The sequence below is a fragment of the Chrysemys picta genome, chromosome 1, assembly GCF_011386835.1.
Source record: "Chrysemys picta bellii isolate R12L10 chromosome 1, ASM1138683v2, whole genome shotgun sequence".
In the NCBI taxonomy this organism is placed as follows: domain Eukaryota; kingdom Metazoa; phylum Chordata; order Testudines; family Emydidae; genus Chrysemys; species Chrysemys picta.
This window is the reverse complement of record NC_088791.1, coordinates 61,479,388-61,499,501: the sequence shown is the minus strand read 5'-3', so window position 1 is coordinate 61,499,501 and position 20,114 is coordinate 61,479,388. Positions and strand designations below refer to the sequence as shown.

The following is a 20,114-nucleotide window of genomic DNA, read 5'->3' as shown; positions in this document are numbered from 1 at the left end:
CCTCAGGAATTTAAACCTAAGTAATTCTCTGCCATGAGAAAGATGATGTGATTGTATTATAGATTTAAGAAATAAGAAGGGATAATAGTGAAGGAAAAAAATTCTGATGAATCAAAAGAGTCTTCCTCCTGACAACTCACTATCTAATAGATGTACAAGCTTACGCATAGGTGTAAAGCCCTTCCCTGGCTCTTCTCTCAGGCAGTTGCATAGGTGGCAGACTCAGAGGGCCATGGCCCAACTTCTTTTTGGCCTGCCACAGCCCAACTGGGGTTCAGGTGATCCAGTGGCACCAGGGCCAGGAAGGGAGTGGGATGGGGCAGGTCATCACGAGGGAGACCTTCATCTGCACACTGTGGTGAGAGCCAATAGGCCAGAGCAGGGTCAGCCCTATGGGATAGGAGCCATTGCAGACTGAGTGCTCTTCAATCAACAACCCCTAACGGCCTCCCATCCCTCAGAGACAGGACCTCAGTCTTCCCACCAGCATGGTCCCCACACTTTAAATGGTGCTCAGTGTTGTCAGATGCTACCGGTGTGGTGCTTCTGCTTTCTCCTGTTGATATCACTCGGCTGCGTGCTTGTGTTCCCTCTGTGTGCTGCCCCAGCTCTGCGCAGATAGCTGACACAGCAGACCCGACGAGAACCCCCAATAACCACAGAGTCTACTAAGATACAAAGGCACCTCGGCCAGGTTTATTGTGATCTCGGACACAATTGCAGTTCCCTGTAGGTTTCTGAGCCTCATTCAGGGCATACTACGAGAAAAGTGCCTCTTGGCAAGGACCCGGCTCAGTGGCGGGACTTTCCACTGCCCCCGTGGCCGGACAAAGACACCACCCCAGGGACACATTCTTATACACAGGTACAAACAAGTTACACATCACTCCTGACGTATTGAGGTGCAACCCCTCTACGTAGGAAGGTACAACCCCTCTATGCAGTAAGGTGCCGCCTCGCACCTTGTACCTGTTGGTTCGATCAAAACAACTCTATCCATCATTTTACCCTTTTGCCCCTGTCATTGGGATGGGTCGGCCTGTTCCATGTTATCTGTGGAATGTTCCGGTATGGTATGTCTTGGTACCATGTTTATACTGTAACTATGCTAAATGAATATGTATTTTTGCAACATCAGCCCTTTCCTTGCCAACTTCTGTGAGCAGGGCCTGCCTCTTGCTCACAGCTTAACTTTGCTTCATATTAGCAAAGTCTTGACCATTACTTTAGTTCAGGCCTCAGGGCCTTCATTAGGCCTTTACTTACTACATTGCCTTCACTTACTACACTCAGCAGCCCCTGGGAGTTGGGAGCCTGAATCCAGGAAGCCCTGCACAATCCTGTGTTACCACAGAGAAAAGAGTCAGACTACTAGGTGAGGAGAAGAATAAAGTTTCCATGGACTTGGATGGTGAAAATGGTAGGATTTACAAGGAACATTTTTGGGGGGATGTCACAAAGGGAGAGTACAGGAAAGAGTATAGTCAGCCTTCTATGTAGCATTTGTGCTTGGGGAACCCCTCTCCATACTGGCTGGGCTGAGGTATAATGCTAAGTAAAAGTACTTAATGTTACTCAGCACAAATGTAAAGTATTTTGTTGTAATGCAGTTTGCTGGTTTTCTTATATAAAGTACTTCAGTGAGCTCTGTGAGTGCTCGAATTAACTAATTTTAATTAAAAAAAAAGAGAAAGAAAAACCCTTTCAGAGGCCAGGGGATCTTAATTATATATTTTTTTTAATGTGAACTGTCTGATTCTATAAAAAATTAGAATGTAGAGACAGCCAGTCAAGAGTATCAGTTTTAAAAACTGATGTCAATGTCCTTGGGTACTCAGGTCTGTCTTGCCACCTAAATGAGCATATCTCTGTGATAAATGGCTCCTTACACCAAGAATCATAGCAATATTCAGGTTACTCCTGCTCCCAAAGGATCAGTCACCCCAGGTCAATTGCGCTTTGGGTCTCACACCAATAATAATGCTTGCAGCCAATCCTATACTAAACTATATGAAGATTTATTAAATAGGAAAAGGAAATTAGAGACTTGTATATAAAGTTAAAGCAAGAAAACAGACACATGAATGAGTTGCAGTCTTAGGTTAGAAACAGAAAGGAGCATAAACTTTAGCAAGTCGAATGTAAAAGGATAATTAGGCAGGCCAAAAAAGAATGTGAAGAGCAACTAGCAAAAGACACAAAAGCTAATAGCAAATTTTTTTAAAAAGAATCTCAGATGCAGGAACCCAGTTTGATTGAGATGCTAAAGGAGCATTCATAGAATCATAGAATCATAAAATATCAGGGTTGGAAGGGACCTCAAGAGGTCATCTAGTCCAACCCCCTGCTCAAAGCAGGACCAATTCCCAACTAAATCATCCCAGCCAGGGCTTTGTCAAGCCGGGCCTTAAAAACCTCCAAGGAAGGAGACTCCACCACCTCCCTAGGTAACGCATTCCAGTGTTTCACCACCCTCCTAGTGAAATAGTTTTTCCTAATATCCAACCTGGACCTCCCCCACTGCAACTTGAGACCATTGCTCCTTGTTCTGTCATCTGCCACCACAGAGAACAGCCGAGCTCCATCCTCTTTGGAACCCCCCTTCAGGTAGTTGAAGGCTGCTATCAAATCCCCCCTCATTCTTCTCTTCTGGAGACTAAACAATCCCAGTTCCCTCAGCCTCTCCTCATAAGTCATGTGCTCCAGACCCCTAATCATTTTTGTTGCCCTCCGTTGGACTCTTTCCAATTTTTCCACATCCTTCTTGTAGTGTGGGGCCCAAAACTGGACACAGTATTCCAGATGAGGCCTCACCAATGTCGAATAAAGGGGAATGATCACGTTCCTCGATCTGCTGGCAATGCCCCTACTTATACAGCCCAAAATGCCGTTAGCCTTCTTGGCAACAAGAGCACACTGTTGACTCATATCCAGCTTCTCGTCCACTGTGACCCCTAGGTCCTTTTCTGCAGAACTGCTACCTAGCCATTCGGTCCCTAGTCTGTAGCAGTGCATGGGATTCTTCCGTCCTAAGTGCAGGACTCTGCACTTGTTCTTGTTGAACCTCATCAGGTTTTTTTTGGCCCAATCCTCTAATTTTTCTAGGTCCCTCTGTATCCGATCCCTACCCTCTAGTGTATCTACCACGCCTCCTAGTTTAGTGTCATCTGCAAACTTGCTGAGAGTGCAGTCCACACCATCCTCCAGATCATTAATAAAGATATTAAACAAAACCGGCCCCAGGACCGACCCTTGGGGCACTCCGCTTGAAACCGGCTGCCAACTAGACATGGAGCCATTGATCACTACCCGTTGAGCCCGACGATCTAGCCAGCTTTCTATCCACCTTACAGCCCATTCATCCAGCCCATACTTCTTTAACTTGGCGGCAAGAATACTGTGGGAGACCGTATCAAAAGCTTTGCTAAAGTCAAGGAATAACACATCCACTGCTTTCCCCTCATCCACAGAGTCAGTTATCTCATCATAGAAGGCAATTAGGTTAGTCAGGCACGACTTCCCCTTCGTGAATCCATGCTGACTGTTCCTGATCACTTTCCTCTCCTCTAAATGTTTCATAATTGATTCCTTGAGGACCTGCTCCATGATTTTTCCAGGGACTGAGGTGAGGCTGACTGGCCTGTAGTTCCCCGGATCCTCCTTCTTCCCTTTTTTAAAGATGGGCACTACATTAGCCTTTTTCCAGTCATCTGGGACCTCCCCCGATCGCCATAAGTTTTCAAAAATAATGGCTAATGGCTCTGCAATCTCACCCGCCAACTCCTTTAGCACCCTCGGATGCAGTGCATTCGGCCCTATGGACTTGTGCACATCCAGTTTTTCTAAATAGTCCCGAACCACTTCTTTCTCCACAGAGGGCTGGTCACCTTCTCCACATACTTTGCTGCCCAGTGCAGCAATCCGGAGCTGACCTTGTTCGTGAAGATAGAGGCAAAAAAATCATTGAGTACATTAGCTTTTTCCACATCCTCGGTCACTAGGTTGCCTCCCTCATTCAGTAAGGGGCCCACACTTTCCTTGATTTTCTTCTTGTTGCTAACATACCTGAAGAAACCCTTCTTGTTACTCTTACATCTCTTGCTAACTGCAACTCCAAGTGTGATTTGGCCTTCCTGATTTCACTCCTGCATGCCTGAGCAATATTTTTATACTCCTCCCTGGTCATTTGTCTTCCACTTCTTGTAAGCTTCTTTTTTGTGTTTAAGATCAGCAAGGATTTCACTATTTAGCCAAGCTGGTCGCCTGCCATATTTACTATTCTTTCTACACATCGGGATGGTTTGTTCCTGCAACCGCAATAAGGATTCTTTAAAATACAGCCAGCTTTCCTGCACCCCTTTGCCCTTCATGTTCAAGGAAGCTAAGGCCATTGCAGAGAAGCTAAATGACGTCTTTGCATCAGTCTTCACTGCAGAGGATGTCAAGGAGATCCCCATACTTGAGCTACTCTTTTTAGGCGACAAATCTGAGGAGCTGTCACAGATTAAGGTGTCAATAGAAGCAGTTTTGGAAGATAGTTTGGAAGATAATTAAACAGTATTAAGTCACCAGTAACAGATTGTATTCACCCAAGAGTTCTGAGAGAACGTGAATATGAAATTGCAGAACAACTGATTGTAGTATGTAAGCTATCAGTCTCAAAACCAAATGACTGGAACATAGCTAATGTAATACTGATTTTTTAAAAAGGCTCAAGAGGCAATCCTGGCAATTAGAGGCTGAACGAGGCAAATTGGTTGAAACTGTAGTAAAGAATAGAATTATCAGACACGTAGATGAACATGATATCAGAGGGATAAATACCAGGGAGACACGAGAACGAATGGATATAAACTGGCCGTGGGGAAGTTTAGGCTTGAAATTAGACGAAGGTTTCTGACCGTCAGAGGGGTGAAATATTGGAACAGCCTTCCGAGGGAAACGGTGGGGGCGAAGGACCTGTCTGGTTTTAAGATTAAGCTAGATAAGTTTATGGAGGGAATGGTTTAATGGGATAACATGATTTTAGTCAAAGGAACAGCGTGCCATGGCAGGTAAATAGTATAATGGCTAATGAGGGTCAGGCTGGAGAATCTTGCCTACGTGCTCGGGGTTTTACTGATCGCCATATTTGGGGTCGGGAAGGAATTTTCCTCCAGGGTAGATTGGCAGAGGCCCTGGAGGTTTTTCGCCTTCCTCCGCAGCATGGGGCAGGGATCGCTAGCTGGAGGATTCTCTGCTAATTGAAGTCTCTAAATCACAGGATTTGGGGACTTCAACAGCAGAGTCAAGGGAAAGGGTAGGGACGGCTTTGTGGCCTGCATCATGCGGGAGGTCAGACCAGATGATCATAATGGTCCCTTCTGACCTTAAAGTCTATGAGTCTATGATATATTGGGGAAGAGTCAGTATGGTTTTGTAAAGGGAAATCATGCCTCGCCAGTCTATTACAATTCTTTGAGGGAGTCAACAAGCACATGGACAAGGGTGATCCAGTGGATATAGTGTGCTTGGACTTTCGTGAAGCCACTGATTCTAAGGCAGGTTTTCTAATCCTTGAATCATTCGTATGGCTCTTCTCTGAACCAGCTCCAATTTTTCAACATTCTTCCTGAGTTGTAGACACCAGAGCTGAATGCTGTATTCCAGCAGAGGTAAATTAACCTCTCTACTCCTATTCAAGAGTTCCCTGTTTATTCATCCAAAGATTGCATTTGTTCTTTTGGCCACAGCACTGTACTAAATGCTCAGATTTAGCTGATTATTCACCATGACTCCCAAATCTTTTTCAGAGTCACTGCTTCCCAGAATAGAGTCCCCCCATTCTATAAATATGGCCTACATTCTTTGTTCCTGGATGCATACATTTAGCTATGTTAAAACAGTCATTGTTTGCTTGTGCCCACTTTACCAAGCTAGCCAGATCACTCAGTAGTAGTGACCTCTTCATTATTTAGCACTCCCCCATTTTTGTGTCATATGCAGACTTTATCAGTCATAATTTTATGTTTTCTGCCAAGTCATTCACAAAAACGTTAAATAGTGTAGGACCAAGAACTGATACCTGGGGAACCCCAGTAGAAACACACTCACTTGATGATTTTCCCTTTACAGTTATATTTTGAGACCTATCAGTTAGCCATCTTTTAATCCATTTAATGGCAGGGCTCCTGTGTCGAAATTGTGGTGGAAGCCTAATATTGCAGGATCTGCAATATTGTGAATTAAGTAGGCCTTAATGATAAGACTACATTTTTTTTTAGATACATAACAGGGGAAGGAAAGACACAGTGACAATCTGCAGAGACTATTTCAAATAACAATAGACTCAGACTGGCTGAATAGTTGAAATATCGATGTATGACAGGAATTAAACAAAAATTTATTTTATATTGTATATTCACAGAATCGTTAACTTGTTAAGTTATCACCTTGTATCATTTGTACAGTAGAGAGTGATGGAAGAGTTCTCTAAGGCAGTGGTTGTATTTTCTTTTATTCCATTGTAGGAGTTAGACAATATGGGCCTAATTTTCAGAAGTGTTAAGTACCCATCACTTCAGCTGGCATCAGTGGGAGTGGCAGGTGTTCAGAACCTCCGAAAATCAGACCCTGTGGAAACAGTGTGTGTCTGTGGGCTTGATCTTTCAGTTCTTATTTAGGCATATCTCCAGTTGATTTAAATGGCATTACCTGTAGAAATGGAGACAACTGTATAACACACCTATATTTTTTATAGATTATTATTAAGTCTTGTCACACCTCATGTCTTCTCCTCTTAGGTCAAATTCCTGAGGACTGAAAAGCAGCAATTGTTGATGTCAAAATGGCCTATCAGTAAGGCTGCGAGTTTATCATGGAGGTCACAGATTCTGAGACTTTCCCTGACCTCTGACTTCTGCAGTGGTCACCCCCGCCCCTAAGCAGCAGCAGAAGTTTGGGTGCGGGGCTCAGGGCTGGGGGTTGGGGCATGGGATGGAGGGAGGGAGAGCTCTGGGCAGCGCTTACCTTGTGGGGGGGCTCCCCAGAAGCAGCAAAATCCTTGGGCTCCTAGGGGGAGGTACGCCCAGGGGACTTTGCGCACTGCCTCCGCCTGCAGGGACCACCCCCACAGCTCCCATTGGCCGTGGCTGCAGAGCCGGCACTTGGGGCAGAGGCAGCGTGCAGAGCTGCCTGGCCATGCCTCCACCTAGCAGCTGAGGGAGGGGGATGTTGCCGCTTCTGGGGAGGCGCAGAGCCAGGTAGGGAGCCTGCCAGCCCCACCAACTGCCCCACCAGCAGCAGCGTGGGTCCCGGGTCGCACACTGCCACCTGTCCCTTCCACCCCCACCAGCGGGCATTCCAGGCTGAGGGCCGCACCCCCCTCTCTCCCCCAGCACCAGTGTATCCTAATTTTGGCTTCAGGCTATCTTGCGACGGAGTACATCAGCCAGAAGGACTACTTCTCCATGGTCTTGCAGGTGCTGATGGATCACCAGAGGTGTTTCACTGACATCAATGCAGGGTGGTCAGGCAAGGTGCACACATCTTTTGGAACACTGGACTGTATAGAAGGCAGCTGTGATGGGATCCCCAGGGTTCAACCTGGAACTGGGGTACTGCTGTTCCCCCTTAACTGTCCAGCCTGGGCTGTCTCTCACATACCACTTTGAGATGTACTCATGAAAAAGCTATGTAAGAGCTAGGTATTATTAGCATGACCTCCAACTCATAATTGAGAATTAGGAATTAATGTCTGACAATTAATACCATCATAATCCCCAAATCATATATTTAGAATTTGAGGGTTTTCAAATAAGTAGTATTTGAAATCTCCTATATTATCATTTTCTTTATGTGAAAAGTGTTTTGAAAGAATTTTGAAGTAAGGTTGTATGTCCAAGAACTATTGTGAAAGAGTTTGAAACACTACCTGAAGTCAAAGGAGCCAATCTCAGTTCACAGACACATGGGGGCAGCAGTAGCTTAAATATTGTAAAGTAGGATACAGCCTACAAAAAAGTCTGACAGTAAAGGATTAACTCACAGTTATCTAAGCAAACAAATGAAAGCAAAGAGTGAAAAAAAAAATTGGTGCCAAAATATGGCTGTCACATATGCTGTTGCCCCCAGAAATTCTACCCCAAAACAAGTTTACAACCAGCGTCAGCACAGGTTTTCAACTTTCACCTTAAGTTTTCATGCTTAATGTAGTTTAATAGCCCTTTAGTGCTTTGTATTATTTCACACACAAAACTAAATGTAAAGAGACAAAACTTCCTGTTTTAGAATTTTTTATTTGCATATTTATGGCCTAAATAAGGGAGATCATTATCACATATTTGCCAAAGAAAGCCAATGTGCTCTGCACTGTACAAGACTTAAATCAAGACACTCCTTTGCTAGAGAGCTGAGGACCTAGAAGCTGGGTATAGAAAAAAAAAGCAGCTCTGGCAAACCCAAAGGGAGGGGTTACTTTTGGATAAATTTTTTCCCCTCTTGAGCTGATAATTCCTGCTTATTAGACATGTGGGCCAGATGGAAGACATGGCTCTTTAGGAGGGACTGTTTGACTGAAGAGAATATGAGGTCCAAGCGTATAGGGATTAGGAGGAGTTTGGGAGCAACGACAAGAGGAAAAGACTGAGGTAATGTCTTCTGCTGTAAAGGTGCTCTCTGCTTTTCTTCACTCAGGTTTGCAGCTTGGGCCTTTCGGTAGGATTCTTCTCTACCTCTGAACTTGTAAAGAAAGTTATGACCTTCTTTCAGATATGGACCTCTTTCCCTCATTAACTATTCCTTTTATCACATCCAGATTGTATATTGCCAATTGGGGATACACCTGAAGACAAAAGAACATAAGAATGGTCATACTGGGTCAGACCAATGGTCTGTCTAGTCCAGTATCTTGTCTTCTGACAAAAGCAACAGAGGGTCCTGTGGCACCTTTAAGACTAACAGAAGTATTGGAGCATAAGCTTTCATGGGTGAATGCCCACTTCATCAGACGCAAGTAATGGAAATTTCCAGAGGCAGGTATAAATTAGTATGGAGATAACGAGGTTAGTTCAATCAGGAAAAGTGAGGTCTTCTGACAGTGGCCAATGCCAGATGCTTCCAAGGGAATGTATAGAACAGGGCAATCATCGAGTGATCCATCCCATGTCATCCAGTCCCAGCATCTGGCAGTCAGAGGCTTACAGGCACCCAAAGCATGGCATTGCATCCATTGCTAATAGCTTTGATATACCTATCCTCCATGAACTTATGTAATTCTTTTTTGAACTCTGTTATAGTTTTGGCCTTCAGAACATCCTATAGCAATGAGTTCTACATGTTGGCTGTGCGTTGTGTGAAGAAATACTTCCTTTTGTTTTAAACCTGCTGCCTATTAATTTCATTGGGTGACACCCCCCCATCCTTGTTTTATAACACTTTCTTATTCACTTTCTCCACACCATTCACAATTTTGTAGACCTCTATCATATTCCCCCCCCCCCCAGTCTCTTTTCTAAAATGATCAGTCCCAGTCTTCATAATCTCTTCTCATATGGAAGCTGTTCCATACTCCCTAATCATTTTTGTTGCCCTTCTCTATATCTTTCCCAATTATATCTTTTTTTGAGAAGGAGCAACCAGAACTGTATGCCGTATTCAAGGTGTGAGCATACCATAGATTTATACAGGGGCATTATGATATTATCTGTCTTAATATCTATCCCTTTCCTACTGGTTCCCTAACATTGTTAGCTTTTTTTGACGGCTGCCTCACATTGAGTGGATGTTTTCAGAGAACTATCCATGATGACTCTAAGATCTCTATCTTTAGTGGTAACAGCTAATTTAGACCCTTTATTTTGTATGTATAGTTGGAATTATGTTTTCCAACATGCATTACTTTGCATTTATGAACACTGAATTTCATCTGCCATTTTGAACACTGAATTTCATCTGCCATTTTGTTGCCCAGTCACCCAGTTTTGTGCGATTCCTTTGTAACTCCTCAGTCTGCTTTGGATTTAACTATCTTGAGTAATTTTATATTATCTGCACACTTTGCCACCTCACTGTTAACCAAGAGACCTTCCCTCTCATCCCATCACTGCTTACTTTGCTAAAGAGCCTTTAGCGAGGGACCTGTCAAGGGCTTTCTGAAAGTCCAAGTACACTATATCCATTGGATCACCCTTGTCTACCTGTTTGTTGACCACCTCAAAGAATTCTAGTAGATTGGTGAGGCATGATTTCCCTTCCCCATCAAATTATGTTCACCGATGTGTCAGATAATTCTGTTCTTTACTATAGTTTCAACCAGTTTGCCGGATACTGAAGTGAGGCTTATGGGCCTGTAATTGCCAGGATCGCCTCTGGAGCCTTTTAAAAATATTGCCATCACTTTAGATCACTTGTACTTCCCCTGGTGCTAAAGGTGGTTGCCTGCTCCTTGAGTGATGCTTTTCCCAGCACATACATTGTGCCTGTACTTCAGAGGCCACACTGAATTCTAGGTAGTTTCTGCATGCACTTAACAGTGTTGGTTTTGATCTAGAAATCCTTTTTGGTTCTGGGTTCTCTGTACATTAGAGAGCACTACATTCATGTGGTTACACAGAGTATGGATAGATTGAGTTACTCAAGTTTATTATACCAATACAAGGAAAAATAGTTTGTCTGCTTGTTGATGCTTCTCTCTGGCTAAAGTGAGCCCAAATCTGTTAGCCTTTAGAGTATGTTGGAAAAATCTATTTTTACAGTGTTTTCCTTTGAGGGATGGTAGTTAGTGGCTGCGTGAGGGAAGGTTGTTTTAGTGTTTAAGGGAATTCTAAATGTTGACATTACTCAATTTGAATTTTGTTAAGACTGTATTGCACATGCATCTAGAGTCTTGGATAGGTACATTTAAATAAAAAACCCTCAACATTTATCTGTAAACATATTTAGGATGCATCAGGTGAAGTATTTCCAGTAGAGAGAGGGAAGTGTTAGCACTGTGGTATAAGGCACTAGTGAGACCTCATCTGGACTACTGTGTGCAATTCTGGTCTCCCATGTTTACGAAAGACTAATTCAAACTGGAACAGGTGTAGAGAAAGGTTACTAGGAAATGTAAAACCTACCTTATGAAAGGAGACTCAAGGAGCTTGACTTGTTTAGTCTAACCAAAAGGCGGCTTAGGAGAGATATGATTGCTCTCCATAAATAGATCAGAGGGATAAATACCAGGGAGGGAGAGGAATTATTTAAGATAGTGCTAATGTTGACACTAGAACAAATGGATATAAAACTGGCCATCAATAAGGTTAGGCTTGAAATTAGACAACAATTTCTAACCATCAGAGGAGTGAAGTTCTGGAATAGCCTTTAAGGAGAGCAATGGCGGCGAAAAAAAAAATCTAACTCATGTCAAGACTGAGCTTGATAAGTTTATAGAGAGGATGATATGATGAGACTGCCTACAATGGCCTGTAGCCAATCTGCAAATGCTAGCAGCAAATATCTCTAACAGCTGGTGATGGGACACTAGATGGGGAGGGGTCTTAGTTACTAGAGAGAATTCTTTCCCAGGTATCTGCCTGGCCGGTGTTGCCCCCATGCTTAGGGTCTACCTGATCATCATATTTGGGGTCGGGAAGGAATTTTCCCCCAGGTCAGATTGGCAGAGACCCTGGGGTTACCTTCTTTTGAAGCATTGGGGCCTGGATAACTTGCAGATTTAAACTAGTATAAATGGTGGATTCTCTGTAACTTGAAGTCTTTAAATCATGATTTGAGGACTTCAGTAACTCAGCCAGAAATTAGGGGTCTATTACAGGAGTGGTTGGGTGAGGTTCTGTGGCCTGTGATGAGCTGGAGGTCAGACTAGATGATCATGAGGGTCCCTTCTGACCTTAAAGTCTATGAGTCTACAATTACAACTTCATACTCCCAGTCAATGTTTACAGTCAAATTTAGCCTGGTGTAAGTGGGTCTACTGACCCCAAATAAGTGGCTCCCTGTGAGAAGGTGATCAAATGTCATAGTGAACCAGGGCAGGAAGGAATTAATTATTTGTCCTAGAGACAAGAGCTGAAACTGTCCCTGCCCTAACACCACCAGCCAATAATATCAAGATTGGAGGGAAGTAAGAGAGAAGAAGTAATCTTTAAACAGGACTACTCTGACAAAGATCTTGGATTCCAGGCAGAGAAGACCTAGTAGAGATGAGCTGAGTAACCCTAAGCTAGTAGCTCTAGAAGCAGCCAACCATGGGAGAAGGGTTAAAACAACAACATAACTAAATCCAGTCTAACAAACAATATAAGTCAAACTCCAGGAAGAGGGTGACTTTGGTTTAGAGCAGGCAAGAAAGTCAATATTTCTCATACCTGCTTCCATCAGGTCTGAATTTAGCTTCTAACGGTAAGCCATGCGTGCAATTTCCATGTACATCAATAGAAGTTCTGCCACAGAGTGAGGGCTGTATATGACCCATAATATTGACCGAGTAGATTTGTAATTACTGCTTGTTAGCAGCTATTGGAATGGCTCTGAATCCATGTGAGGAGGATGCTTTTTAAAATGTGAAACTGCTAAAATTTCATTAAGGCATGTCAATCATGTCAAGGCCTATTTAGATATATGTTTAGGTTTCAGATCATTGATTTAATACCAGAAAAGTGGCTCCAAAGAAGTCATTATTGTAGATTGATTTGAGTCCATATAGGAATCATTCATATTATATTTAAAATTCTGATTAATTTTTAAAGTCTCTTGCTATAATTTATGATGCCATATAATCCACGGTAAGAAAGGATAAGCAAGTATTGCAGTGCAACAAACACAACTTGTCATCACTTGAGTTGCATTTCAAACTGAGGCTGTCAATCTGCGTTCAGTCACCCTGTTGATGGCATTGGTTGTGCTGAAGCATTTAACAAGCAAGACCAGGTGAAAGTTGCTATCTTCCTCCTCATACAATTTGTGATACAAAGCGATTAATTTAAAGTGGGCATTTAAATAATGCACAGCTAATTAAACCAAGCTAACTACACTTACATATTTAAGAGCTAGACTAATCAAAGTTTAAAGTGTGATGGGATAATAAGCAAAGATGATAGTAATTTAACATAGTAAATATGCACAATTGAAATGAGCTACAACAGGCTTGAGTAAGAAAACAGCACTGAGGGCCTGATCTATTGCCCATTAATATCCATGGAAAGACTCCCCATGACTTCAGAGATTGGGCAAATCTGTCCCCTCTTCCATTGCTATCAATGGCCCTTCACAGTGCTAGCAGTGCAGTTCTACTGTGCCAGGGGGATGTTGGAGAACAGTACAGGGGGTGCTTGCCCCTCAGCCTGCTGCATGCAAGCCCCTGCATGGTAGGGGAAGGGATTAAGAAGAGGTGGAGTATACTAAAGCAGACTAGGATTGGGCTGGAGTGCTGCAAGAATCTTCCCCTCGCTCCCCCACTCAATGTTGATTGTATAAGTGCCTTGTAGCGGTTATTACAGGCATTGGGCTGAAAAATAGTCTCTGTGGAGTGGCTTCATGGCTCTTGTGTGGAGGAGGATTGATCTTTCCCTGTCCTGTTCCCAGGAGCGCCGCGAGCTTTTCTGCCACCCTAGGTGGCGGAAGGTCCTGCCCCGAAATGCCGCCCCCCACAGAGGCGGTGGAAGGTCCCGCCGCCGAAATACCGCTACGGTCACCTCCCCCCAAATTGTAGCACCCTAGGCGACCGCCTAGGTCGCCTAATGGGTTGCGCCGGCCCTGCCTGTTCCTGCTCATGAGCTAGAGTCCGGGGTCTAGATTGGGCCAAAAGTTGCTAGCATTGAGGGAGGCTAATAAATGTGGCTCTTCTGCAAATGAAATAAGTCTGTGTACAAAACCTAGAGGGAGTCCACAGACAAGTAGCTTGTGCAACATTTGGAACTGCTCTGGTATCAGACAATGTTGTGGTGTATTCTGTATGAACTGTTGTCGGTCTACTTTGGAATGCTTCCTCTGTATTATGTAGCATTGTGCACCCTGATAGTGCTGCATAAATAATTGTGTTTTACACTAATTCACTAAAAGAGAAGCTCAAGAAAGTGAGGTCAAACTAAATCTACGTGGCCAGCCAGGCATATCTGCATGTTCATAATACACTTGCAAAATGAAAGAAACAAAAATAGTTAATGTGAACATTTAAATTGCCAGTGCAAATTCAGACTTCCTGAGTTAGACCTAACAGAGCTACTGTAAAGTAGGTTGTTAATTGTTAATCTGAGTCTGTACCATATATATTTTTAATTCAGTTGATCCAGCAACTTCTTAGTATACTTCAGCTTCCAAATTAGATCACTCTATAAGATATTTCATCTGAAACTTTGCAGGGTTCTAGATCGATGGATGCTTCTGGTTTTAGCTAAGCAAGTCTGACTAATCAGGAACCAACCCCTGAGTAGGAGATGGAAAATTGCAATTCTTTTTGTAAGAGTTCACAGTGCATTATAGTATTGTAAAATCTATATTCTGTCTAATGGCATCTAGTGGCTGAATAATCTAATTACAACATTGGCCTGAATTTTATAAAGGTGCTGAACACTCCCAACTCTCTTGGCTTCACTGACAGTTGTGGGTGCTTGGCCCCTTTGAAATTCAGTTCACTGCTAGGAGCAGCTGTCATGCTGCGAAGTTTAGTGTGAGTGAAACAATAACAAAGATTTACACAGCTACTGGGCTATGCTAGCAATAGCAAAAATTCTCCACTGTCGATTGAGGAGTCCCACAATTCTTAATCTTCATCTTCCTAATATATTTGACAGTTAAGAAATTCAGTGATATGCCCATTTCATATATTCTTTAAGGAACTTTCCTGTTCAAATCCAGCAGCTGTGGAACATCTTCCCTTTCAGTTTCTCCTACCAGTTGAGTCTTTATCAATCTCTTAACATTTTCAGCTGAGCATTTAAAGCTGAGCATATATAACTTTTCCCCCACCCTCAGGATGTTTTGGCATTAGGACAGCATATGCTCATGTTCTCTTCTCAACTCTGGGAAGACTATACAGTAGAACCTCAGAGTTATGAACACCAGAGTTATGAACTAACTGGTCAACCACATACCTTATTTGGAACCAGAAATACACAATTAGGCAGTAGCAGAAACAATAAAAACCAAACCGCAAATACAGTACAGTACTGTGCTAAATGTACACTACTATACACAATAAGGGTAAGTTTTAAAAAAAAGATTTAACAAAACTTTGTGCTGGTTTCATTTAATTTAATATGGTTAAAAGCAGCATTTTTCTTCTGCATAGTGAAGTTTCAAAGCTATATTAAGTCAATGTTCAGTTGTAAACTTTTGAAAGAACAACCAACCATAATGTTTTGTTCAGAGTTTATCATTATTGCTCTTCTGAAGTAGTTAGAGGTTGTTATAAACATTACTATATAGCTAACATTTGATGGTACATTTAACACAGTAGTTAGCACTTCATGAATATATGAGTCTAGTTCAGAAATAGGTTTTTTTTTTACTCTCTTAATTAAAGAGTAGAGGATTAAGAGTCAGAAAAAGATTTAAAAATGGAGAGTGGTATATAAAACACAACTACTATTTGTATTTTAGTGCACCACAGTGCTCTTATTCACTGGTCTAGGAGTATGAGTGGTATTACTTGGAGGATTGTATTGTAGCTATAGAACAATAGAAATACCTTTATACAAAAAATAATCAACCTGTATTCCATGGGGACTCTCTTGCTGCAAACCACTCATCATACAACACCTTAATTTATCTCCCATCCTAATGGGTCTGAGTTACCCAGCTAATAAATTCTGACACTTAAAAAAATCCCCAACAACTAGAATTTGTGATGCCTGTTTCTAAAGTGACACTTTACAGATTACAAAATGGTACATCATGAAATAATAAATGGCACCATGAATCCTTAACGTGAAGTCTCATTTTTCTTGTTGATGAGTTCTCAAATAGTCTTTCAGGTTCTTGGAAAATGATCTTCAGAAACAACTAGAGAGGATTCTTTCCATGAGATCATCCTGATCTTTAGTTTTCTGCTTAGACTGTTTAAGATCTTGCTCTTACAAGATCTTATAGTCATTTAATTATACAGCTAATATTTCAGTGCTAAAAGTAATTTAAAGCATCTACTTTCACATATTAAATAATCTCATTTGACAAGAATTTAAAGTTCTAAAATTTGCATTTTAACTGCTCACACCTAAGTTTTCCAAAGTAAGTTTAAAATTGTAAATCAGAAAGATTGATTTTTTTGTAATAAATGTTGGCTAATTCTGATTCTGAAGTGCTTCTTGGTAAGCACAACAGCAATAGGGGATATGGCTTGGTACACAGGAAAATAGGAATTGCCAAATTGTATCAGACCAGGAGAAATATATGCAAGTGCAGTAAATTAATAAAATAAAATAAAATAAAAAAATCAGATAATAATCCATCTTTAGATCAGGTGTGTATGAACACTTTTCTCCTAGCAGCAGCATTTTAAATGCAAATATCAATGTTTCAATTGTGATGTGTATTAGAATGTTAAAATGGTGTTTGAATTCTTTAGGCTTCTTTATTCAGAGGCAGATCAGAATGGCATCTCCTGGTCATCCTAAATTCTAAAGACTCTAGTGTTGATTCTAAGAATTTAAGTTTGAGAGAAGATATAAAGGCTCCTCAGAACTATAGATAATGGAAGAGAAAGATCTACTGCAGGTGAGACCAGTGGACATTTCCATTCTTAAAAAATTAGATTGGTCAAGTACATTATGGTTTGTTTTTTCCTTCCTCTGAAAGATTAGCTCTGTGCTGGTGCTGAAGGAAAGACGCCAGACTACAATTATAATAGTAGGGCAATTCCATTGTTCTTATGTGTGTAGACTTGGATGATATAAATATTCTGTCTACTAATCTAATTTCTTTTTTCTTGTCTGGAGATAGGGAACAAATGTATGTAATATTAAATCTAGCAGAATCTAAGAGTGTATACAAATCTAGTTGCTTGGCAGTTGCAGAAATAGCAACTGTCATATCCAGATCTGAGAGTGGTCTATCATTTCTCTGACAGACTCAGGTGAAACTTGGAGATAAGGTAAGAGGTGAGGATGTTGCACCAATCCTAGGTGCACCAGAGTGATCTCAGAATAACATTGTGCATTGTCAAAACTCACTTTATCATAATGAATATGCAGATGGAGCAAGGCAGATGGAGGAAGCAAGGAGAAGAGAGAAACAATTTCCTTTTGAGATTTAGGACAGTAACCCACAAAAGCTGAAAAAAACTAAGCTAACAAAAAGGAAAAAAAAAGTAAGGCTTCTATGAGTCATCCTTGCATATAAATGTACAGTATAGGCTATTGTATCTCCAAGGAGGTGATCTTGAGTACCAAGAACAGAGTACTCTGCATACCTTAACATCAATATGTTTAGTAAGCACTACGTTTTCAGATTTATGGAATGTCTTAGGAAGCCAAGACTAGTCTTAACCCTTCTTAAGGAGACATGGACCTGCAACTATACTGGAGGTGTGCACGTTGGAGGGGGAAAAAAAGTTAAATCCACTTTCCTCTTTCCATTTGGCATGGCAGAGTGACTGTACGAGTGTGAAGTAATGCATTTTTAAAAAAGGACTGAGTGTTGAAAAAATCTCTATTCTAAGGTAGAATTCATTCATAATTTCGTTTAAACTGCATCCACACATAATCCAGTAGTCGGTAGTACTGGGTTTAAAAATGAGGAAACCTCTGGTTTGCAGTCCTATTCTTGGTCTGCTAGACAAGACTGCTCACCTCTCGTGCTCCTGCATACTCTACCGTACTCCAGCAGCCACAGAAGCTGCTTAAAATGAGACCACTTGCTTGGACGGGGAGGAAAGAGGAAGCAGGAGACAGATTTTAGTAAGGCTTTTGACACAGCCCCACATGACATTCTCATAAACAAAGTAGGGAAATGTGGGCTAGATGAAGTTACTATAAGGTAGTGTGACCGACCCAAACCAGTGGGGTACAGGAGTCTGGTAGAGGGCAAATATATTGGTCACTGGATGAATAGTTTTCTGTTCCCTGAATGACCAGAGCAGGGGCTGTACTAGAGTAATCAGGAACCTGCTAGAACCAGTTCAGGCAGGCAGGCTAATTAGGACACCTGGAGCCAATTAAGAAGAAGCTTCTAGAATCAATTAAGGCAGGCTAATCAGGGCACCTGGGTTTTAAAAGGAGCTCACTTCAGTTTGTGGTGTGAGGAGCTGGGAATAAGAGATGCAAGGAGCTGAAAGGGTGTGCTGCTGGAGGACTGAGGAGCACAAATGTTATCAGACACCAGGAGGAAGGTCCTGTGGTGAGAATAAGGAAGGTGTTTGGAGGAGGCCATGGGGAAGTAGCCCAGGGAGTTGTAGCTGTCATGCAGCTGTTACAGGAGGCACTATAGACAGCTACAGTTCATGGGGCCCTGGGCTGGAACCTGGAGTAGAGGGTGGGCCTGGTTTCCCCCCAAACCTCCCAATTGACCTGGACTGTGTGTTCTTCCAGAGGGGAAGGTCTCTGGGCTGTTCCCCAACCCACATGGTGAATCTCCGAGGCAAGAAAATCTGCCAATAAGTGCAGGACCCACCAAGATAGAGGAGGAACTTTGTCACAGTGGATACACAGATGATTGAAAGGCCATACTCAAAAAGTAGTTATTTGTGGTTCACTGTCAAACTAGGAGCCTTGTACTAGTCAATATTTTAATTAATGACCTGGATAATGGAGAGGAGAGTGGATTATTATAAAATTTGCAGATGCCGCCAAGCTGGGAGGGGTTGCAAGCACTTTGGAGGACAGGATTAGAATTAAAAAATGACTGTGACAAGTTGGTCTGAAATCAACAAGATGAAGTTTAATAAAGACAAGTGGAAAGTACTACACTTAAGAAAAAACTCCAAATTAGGAATAACTGGCTAGGTGGTAGTAGGGCTGAAAATGATCTGGGATTATAGTGGAGCACAAATTGAATGAGTCAACAATGTGATGGTGTTACAAAAAAGGTTGTGATATACTGTACATCATTTGTATATGGTTGTGACATTTTGTACAAAGCATGCTGTGTAAGGTATCATAAAAGCTATGATTTGCTGAAACCCATTGTTCTGTCAAAATATTTATATTGTATACAGAGTTGAGATTTTGCTGTGTGTGTTACTGAAATACGTTGAGAGTCTGGGAGATCCCCACAGCTGGCCTTTCGGTGGCAACAAAGGAGAAACTAATATCTAAGAGATTTATATGAGGACTAGCTAGCCACATATTGATGGCCCATTAAGGAGAATCTACTCTCCCAGCAGATACCTCCCAAATAAGACAGTGGAGGCCCAGAGTCTCAGCGGGGCACGTAGAATGTGAGACTCCTGACTCCATGTTTGAGACAGTATCTTTCCATGCACATAGATTGGGAGGGGGTATAAATTAGAGGCTCTGACATTAGCCCCTGACCTCTCCTAAAGGCAGCAAGAATGCTGGGAAGATAAATACTTTGAAATGGTGAGATTAGTCCCAGACTGAGAGAGGTTATAGTTCTTAATACACAGGCTGAATTCCTATCTACAACATCCATTTGGGTGAGAAAAGCTGTTTGATTCAAAGCTTGCTTAGTTTGATAAAGTTTAAGGAATAAAAAGTAAAAATCAGTCTAAATTCTAATGTAATCATCCCATCATTTATGCCTATCACTTATTATCTTTCTGTAGTTAATAAGAATAAAACGTTAAAATAAAAGTTTACCAGTGAGTCTGTCTAAAGTGTTTAGGGAATCTGCTCAGATTATGAAGCAGATGAAGCTATCCTTTGATGAAGTGGCAAACTAATGAGCTTGCATTGTTCAAGAGATGGTTTTGAGCAGTGTAAGATGGTATATTTCTGGGGTGCAAAGCTGGGGGGTGGGGGAAGAGGGAGATTTGCTGGTGCTTTCCTGTGTATGGTTCGTGAGGGCTTAGAGAGCATTCATGCAACTTGGCTGGTGTGTCCTTGCCTGTTGACTGGGTGATCGCAGCCTTTGGAGGGGATGGCTGCTAGTCACTAGCACAGCATTTGAGAGACAAGTGAGGCTGAAGTGTTAAGGGGGCACAGTGGTTCCACAGTTCCAGGTTTTACCCTGGGGATCTGTCA

At 42.1% G+C, this 20,114-nt stretch overlaps 1 protein-coding gene across 1 annotated transcript in view; it reads left to right on the top strand.

Moving 5' to 3' along the window:
• The first annotated feature begins 18,224 nt into the window (after positions 1-18,224).
• The window catches only part of TAFA2 (TAFA chemokine like family member 2), a 311,638-nt gene continuing 309,748 nt past the window's right edge, over positions 18,225-20,114 (top strand). The window contains exon 1 of the mRNA XM_065558034.1: positions 18,225-18,309. The gene's annotated coding sequence lies outside the window, so the exon portion shown is untranslated. The remainder of the gene's footprint in view (positions 18,310-20,114) is intronic.